This window comes from Manis javanica, chromosome 14 (genome assembly GCF_040802235.1).
Source record: "Manis javanica isolate MJ-LG chromosome 14, MJ_LKY, whole genome shotgun sequence".
NCBI classification, from domain to species: domain Eukaryota; kingdom Metazoa; phylum Chordata; class Mammalia; order Pholidota; family Manidae; genus Manis; species Manis javanica.
Window position 1 is genome coordinate 26,476,145 of NC_133169.1, and position 7,015 is coordinate 26,483,159.

The 7,015-nt window shown below is 37.2% G+C and overlaps 1 long non-coding RNA gene across 1 annotated transcript; it reads right to left on the reverse strand.

Moving 5' to 3' along the window:
• Positions 1 to 1,210: 1,210 nt before the first annotated feature.
• On the reverse strand, positions 1,211 to 6,386 carry LOC140846270 (uncharacterized). Its single transcript, XR_012125284.1, has 3 exons — positions 6,335 to 6,386; positions 1,731 to 1,789; positions 1,211 to 1,340 (listed from the first exon to the last, which is right to left on the reverse strand). It is a non-coding gene; the product is annotated as an uncharacterized lncRNA (long non-coding RNA).
• Between the last annotated feature and the right edge of the window lie 629 nt (positions 6,387 to 7,015).

Here is a 7,015-nt window from a genome sequence, read left to right on the forward strand (position 1 = left end):
TACATAAGCCAAATTTAATCATGAGTAATTTTTCAATAATAGCAAACTTAAAAGACAGCCTCCAGTCACATATTACATTACATGGCAATATCCATGAAAAAGAATGAACAGCATCAAATTTGAACAGAAGCATAGATTTAAAATACAATATGTAAAATCTGGGGAGAAAGCAGTAATTGAAAGAAAATCAATTTCCAACTTATAAATTTGAATAGTGAAATAAAAGTATGCTAATTTAATGTATTTGCCTTATTATGTTTTTCAGTTCATTATGCTGCATGCATAAATATGAGATGGTTATTTTCCCTTTGATAGTACTCCTTAAGTTATTTTCTTTAAATTGGTTTGCTTCCTTTAAGTACTGTGCAAGCCTTTTGAATGATCTTGTTGTCAAGTGAAGTTTCACTGCCTGTTATTTTATTTTTAGCTTTGTTTATATCATGTAAATGGCATTACCAATTATTTCACTTACTTGTATAATGAGACTACAGTGTATAAGTATCTCAAATTGCCTCCCATTTTCCTCCTAGAACTCTATGCTCAATAAGAACAAATCAAAACTCTAGGATACTGCTTCTGACAGTAAATACCTCTGAATATTACAATGGCTTAGGTCGTTGCTGCGCAAATTCCCTGACCTAAATTAATTTTGTCTTTATCCTGCTTATTACATATTATTATACTTTTATGTTTCCTTCATGTTAACCATTTTCTGGTCTTTCACTATTGAATAGTCATTTCTATTTCTTTCATGGGAATGTCTCATTTTAATGAGTGGTTTGTGTTTATGCCAATAAATGAAAATTAGGCAGGTAATATAAAATGGTGCATATGCTAAAGTCTAACAGCATTAAATATGTTTACTTTATCCAGATTTTTCTTCTGTATAATTTCATATTTACATTTATAATATCTAGTATAATTACACTAAAGTTATTTTGTGTTAAATTGTTCCATTCATATCTAAGATGACACATTACACACTTAAAGAAAGACTTACAATGTGATAGAAAAAAGTTAAACAATTGTTAATAGGGGAAAAATTAAACTCTGCTAAAAGGAATCAAGTCAATTATTATAAGAAAATTTTTACCTAATAGATATTTTTTATAACATTCTTTACTTTCTTTTTTCTTTTCTTTTTGACACCAAAAGAACAGTTATATCTTCCCATTCTCCCTTCATTTTTCATCCCATCCTTTATCTTTCTTTCTTTCTGTTTCCTTCTTACCTTTCTTCCTTTCCTCCTTTCCTCCTTTCCTCCTTTCCTCCTTCCTGTCTGTCTGTCTGTGGCTGTGGGAGGAAGGCAGTTCCCCACCTGGGTCAAGTTCCCTATGAATCTGATGAGAATGTAGGGTGAGAGTTTAGGGAAAGTGTTTTCATTCCTCACAGCCCTGCCTGTACGCTGGCACACTCCCGAGTCCTCCCTCTCTGGCCCCTCTCTCAAGCCAGCTCCTTCCATGCCTGTGTCTATGGCACCAGGCTCCATTATCTCCCACCCCATCTGGGAAGAACTCCATGGGCAGGTCCCTGGTAACTGGCAGGCTCCCGACCAATTACACCAGGAATGGAGGGAAGGAGATGATAATTTTCTCTCCACCCCTTGTCCAGGACCCAAAATGGATCAGTGCTGGTAACACATTGATGTGGAATTAGGCCCTTCTGTGAATACCATTAAGTCCAGTCAGGAAATTCTGGTTGAAAAAATTCCACCCCTCCAGAATTCTTACCTTACAATCTATGTGTACCCAATCTTCCACAATAGCCCCTGTGTGAAAAAGCTAGAGCACTGTAATCAGACAAATAACAACAGAAATTATGACACAGTAACAGTGAAATTATGACACAGTAACAGTGAAACTATGAGGCCTGGGGATCCAACTGCATTCAAAGGCCTGCTCAGATTGAGGCCCAAACTCACACATTCTGACCAGCAGCTGAGCCAGCAAGGGGCTCTGCTGTACTCAGCGAGCAGCAGCTGCAGTTAGGGGGCATGCTCAATCTGCAAAGGCTGTACAAAGTCATAATCCTAAGGGGGATAAGACACACGTTTTAATGACACCAACATAGGCAAATCCTGTCTATCAAGTAGGATGCATGCAAGATAGCGGTCCTGTGGTAGGACAGTGCAGGTAGGGAGCATGCAGAGAGGATCCTGTGATAGGACAGTGGCAGGAACAGGGTAGGTATAGCACTACTGGAAGCACATGCACTCACTACAATAATAAGACAAAACTCCCCACTAAGGTGCTGTTACTTTCCGGACATTTTGGGTAATCCACCATGATATTTAGGAGCAACTCTGCTGTTACTTCAGAAACACACAGGAGGCCGGCTTCCAGGCACTGTCCCCAAGGTGCCAGAAGGACCAGCCATCACTGACCCATGTGTCAGGATGTCCAAGTTAACTACAATGAGACAGGCTTTCAAAAGGGAAGGGGCTGGTACCTCCAGCTGAGACTCCAGTTCTGGCCTTGGCCCCACCCCTTCACCCTTCCATGGCTCCTCCTTCCCAAGCTCCTCCTCCCCTGATGTCTATCATTTCCAGAGTTGAAGGCACCATCCCTTCCTTCACATACCCCATGGCCTCTTGCAGCCTGCATTTTTCTGCTCCCACTTCCCACACTACTAGTATGTCTCTCAGCAGTGTGATCTCAGTTTTTAATAGCCTTCTTTCCTTCCTTATACTATCCCACAACTCAAGTTCCCATTCTGCCATCTCCCACAAAATTGCATGTCTCCTCTTGGTAACCCTTTCCAATGCTGCAAGAAATATCCAGCCCCCAGTTCCAGCAGCTGCATGGGCACTCAGTCCCTCTATGCAGTCCCCTATTTTGCAGAGGGTCAACTCTACTGCCTCCAGGGTCCCCACCCTTTCCAAATTCTGGGAGGGACCAACTCCTTTAGGAGGCAAATCACCCTAGATCTCCTGATGTTTCTGCACCATCCAGAGGGGGATCCCAGGGTATTTCTCTACCATCCATATAGGGATCCTTGGGTGTCTCCCCACCATCCACAGGAGAAGCCTGCTGAAACCACACCTATGAGGACAGTTCTTTAGGTTTACTGGATCGTGCTGATGCTACACCAAAGTGTGGCTCTGGGAAAAAGAGGGTGCCCCACCCAGGGCAAGTTCCCTATGAAACCAATGAAACTGAAAGATGACAGGGGTGAGAGTTTGGGGAAAGGGTTTTTATTTCTCATGGCTTTCCCTGATGACTGGTGGGCACCTGACCAATTAAGTACCTGGAATGGAGGGAAGGAGAGAATGGCTTTTTCTCTCCACCCCTTGCCCCAGACCAGCCCCATGAAGGATGGGTGGTGGTAACACATTGATGCGGAAATAGCCTTTTACATGCATACCTCTCTCAAAGTCAGGTGGGAAATTCTGGATGGAAACTTCCATTTACCCAACACTGCCTTTTCCATTCTTTCTCATTTTTACATATACATTTCATATACATTTCCTTTTTTCTTGGAGTTTTCTTTCTTAAAATACACTTGTAAGAGTGTTATGGTATAATATTTATCATGAATGCAAATGCCCTCACAAGCCAAGCAGTCAAACTCAATGACTGAAGCAAGACATCAGGAAAACAACTGCCCGAGCAAGACGAGTGGTGACTAGAGCTGGTCCTTTGGTCCTTCATGTCAGACACTTAGGAGGGAGTGGTTGGAAAAAAAAGCTCAGAAATCCAGTTTTTGTATGGTATAACTTATTGTTCATAAAATATCTAATTTATAAAGGCTAGAAAAGATTTCATTGTGTTTAAACTGCTCTGAAGACCTAACTTTTATAGGCTAAATGATTCGTGTCTTCAGGAATGGCTGGCCGGATTGTAGGCAGGGCTGTGGCATAATGGAATGGAAATCAGATTCACAGACAGACACGTACCTGAGTTCTGGCTATTCCACTTGCTACATTCATTTTTTAGGATACGTTATTTAATTTCTATCATTTTCAGTATTCACATCCAAATAAATTTCAGGGAATTTATAAGTATTAAAGTAGGTGACTTATAAAAATAAAAATTAAACAGTGTCCTCCATGTATATGTGGTCAAAATCATAAGGATTTTTATTTGAAACATAAGAATATAAAGAAAACTAAGACACACATATTCATTTAAAATCCCACAATTTGATAAGGGAATTAGATTTGCAAACAAATAAAGTGGTATATTATAAGATGAAATGCTAAAAGAAGGCATGGATAAATCACAGAAGTATAAATAATGTAACACTGGGATCCAGATGATGGAGCAAAAATATGCAAAAAAAGAACAATGAGCTATTATATTACTTTTAAACTTCAAATCAAAAGGATGCTTTTTGTCCTCATTGGGATCACACTATACAGAAATTACAGAAAACAATCACTTAAAAAATAATGTAAATTATATTAGTCAACAACTTTTAGTGATTCAGTTTACACCTTGCAGAAGAAAATGTCCTCACAGCTCAGATACTTAGTTTAACATTCAAATTGTCTAACATACCTTGAATTATAAAGACCACAGTATAAATATGATGCATCCTTTAACCGTTTTTATATCATATTGATGAACTGAAATCTTAAAATATTAAAGTGTATACATATTAAATATGTGTATTAAGTATTTTTAGCTCATCAATATATACTTGTTTGTATTAAAATAAGTGTGATAAATTTGTTAACCCATAACATAGGTATACCATATCTCCAAAGTTATAGATGGAACTTTGGAAAGCAAAAATAGTCCATGTGATATTCTTCCCCATCAAAAGGAATGAAACATAGATTTTTATGACAATTGATACAATTGGTGAGCATCAAAATGTATGTAATTGTAACTTATTTTATAAAGACTGAAGTAGAGTTCTGTAGCAATTATCTATGGGGCTTTTATTATAAAACATCTACTTGTGGATCCAACTTGTCAGAAGGCATAGTAATAGATAGATGATAATGTAGGGGAGGCAAAAATTTGCCTCTGCTCATCTTATTTCAGCTGGGATTCTTTAACAAGAAAGACAGATTAACAAGAGAAAAATAATAACAAGGCAGTACACATCCTAGGGAAAACATAAAACAAAGTTATTCAAAGATGTCGCTTAGAATTCAGGCTAATATAACATCTTCAACAAAAAACAGTGCATTCATGGAGAAATGACAGGAAAAGGAAAGCAATTTTATGGATCAAAGGATGGCAAACTGTGGGAAGGTAAATAAGTGGAGGAAACTGATGGTGTCCTTTGTTCATAGTTCCTCTGGTGCCATCTCTAGGCAAATAAGAGTTTGTCTCCAGAAAAAGAAATTTTATATCCTGTCTTTAGGCTGAAAAAGAAAGCTTTCTCTAAGATTTTGCTGCTTACTTGCCTTTAGCTCAGAATAACTTGTGTGTCAAAGAGGAATATTTTGGTTCAAGAGATTCTGGTTTCCTTTGATGATGGTTGGTAGGTAGGTAGGTAGGTGGATAGATAGATAGATGATAGATAGATGACAGACAAATATTTTTTAAATCTCAGAAATGTTCTGAAATTATCATGCTCTCTGTTTGAATAAGCCCTAATAACATCCCAGGTAACATTTCGTGAAACAATTTTGAATACTAAAAGTACTAGAAACGTAACATGTGAAACAAGAAGAACTAGCCCTTTGACTCACCAGCTTTGGAAAGATAAGACCATAAGACTTAAGAGTAAACAGGTAGCATAAAAAGTCCCACCACTTCGTGTTCTCAAGCCATTTGAAAGCAACTGCTCTCTGACCATTTCACCCAAATGTTACTTGCTCCCCCAAAGCTATCTCTGTTCTCACCCAAGTTCTCCCAGGTTCCAACCTGTCATAACCTAAGTCCTAAAACTCTCCTCTGAACTTCTCTTTCTGATAAATTAAGACATTCTTAGCAACAGACTTATATGCTCAGAAAAATAAGGATAAACACAACTTGTTTCTTTTATAGAAGTTTCTTGGTATCTTTGTGGGGAGTATTATATTTCTACCTATTCACATCATTCCCAAACATATCCAATTGAATAGGGATACAGAGATTCCATATAAAAAATCATTATAGCTTCCAATTACTTGAAAAATAAAATCCAAACTTCTCATCTTGTTTTTCAAATTAATGTACAAAATCAGCTAATAATATGTTTTATAGATCTTTCCCCCTCCAATAATTAATTTTAATATGAAGTTGTATTTCCCGGTACTATATGCAAATTCTGTTTTCCTTATTTAAAAAATGGTGTTCAAACATATACTTATTAAATATGATCTAAACAATTCTAATGATCTTTAGAATACTATGTTAAAATTAGGTCAGTAACATTGAAAACAAGTATGCCTTACTTTAGCAGTTCTTCAAAATCCTTTTCCTTCAAGATCTGTCTGCCCTGAATACCTCTCAGTGCTGGCTGCCTTCTGATTGTGAGGCATGAATAGCCATTGTGACCCTCTAACATTGCAGCTTCCAGCACTCCCTGTATTTATGACACAATGATATGCCACTGCAGATGTCCATATCAAATTGACAAAGGCAAAGTATGTTAGTTATAAAGGCAAATGTTTTGAGAATGTGAGGAAACTGCATGCAAAGTACATAAAATTGAATGTACATGTAGCTTGTACCCCAGGATTCTTAACATTGACTACATACCTGAAATTAAAAAGTATACAGTTTGTAAAGGGATACGGACAGGAATATTTATTGCAATGCAGTTTGTGTAAGACAACCATTGGAAAACAAACTAGATGTTCATAGTTAGACAAGTGGTTAATTAAAAATGTGGTGGATACAAGCCAACATACAATTTGCAGTTAAAAGCAACTATATACTTATGGTTGTTAAAATATAAATAAAATTTGTATATATATATATACACACACCCACATGTCCACACACAGTACCATGGAAGAGTGCAAAATAGGAAATAAGGACTAACACAGTTATGCAAGTTTTAGGAAAGCATAGATACTAACAATACTACATATTTTGAAAGAATACATACATTTTAAAAGGCAGATGAAATT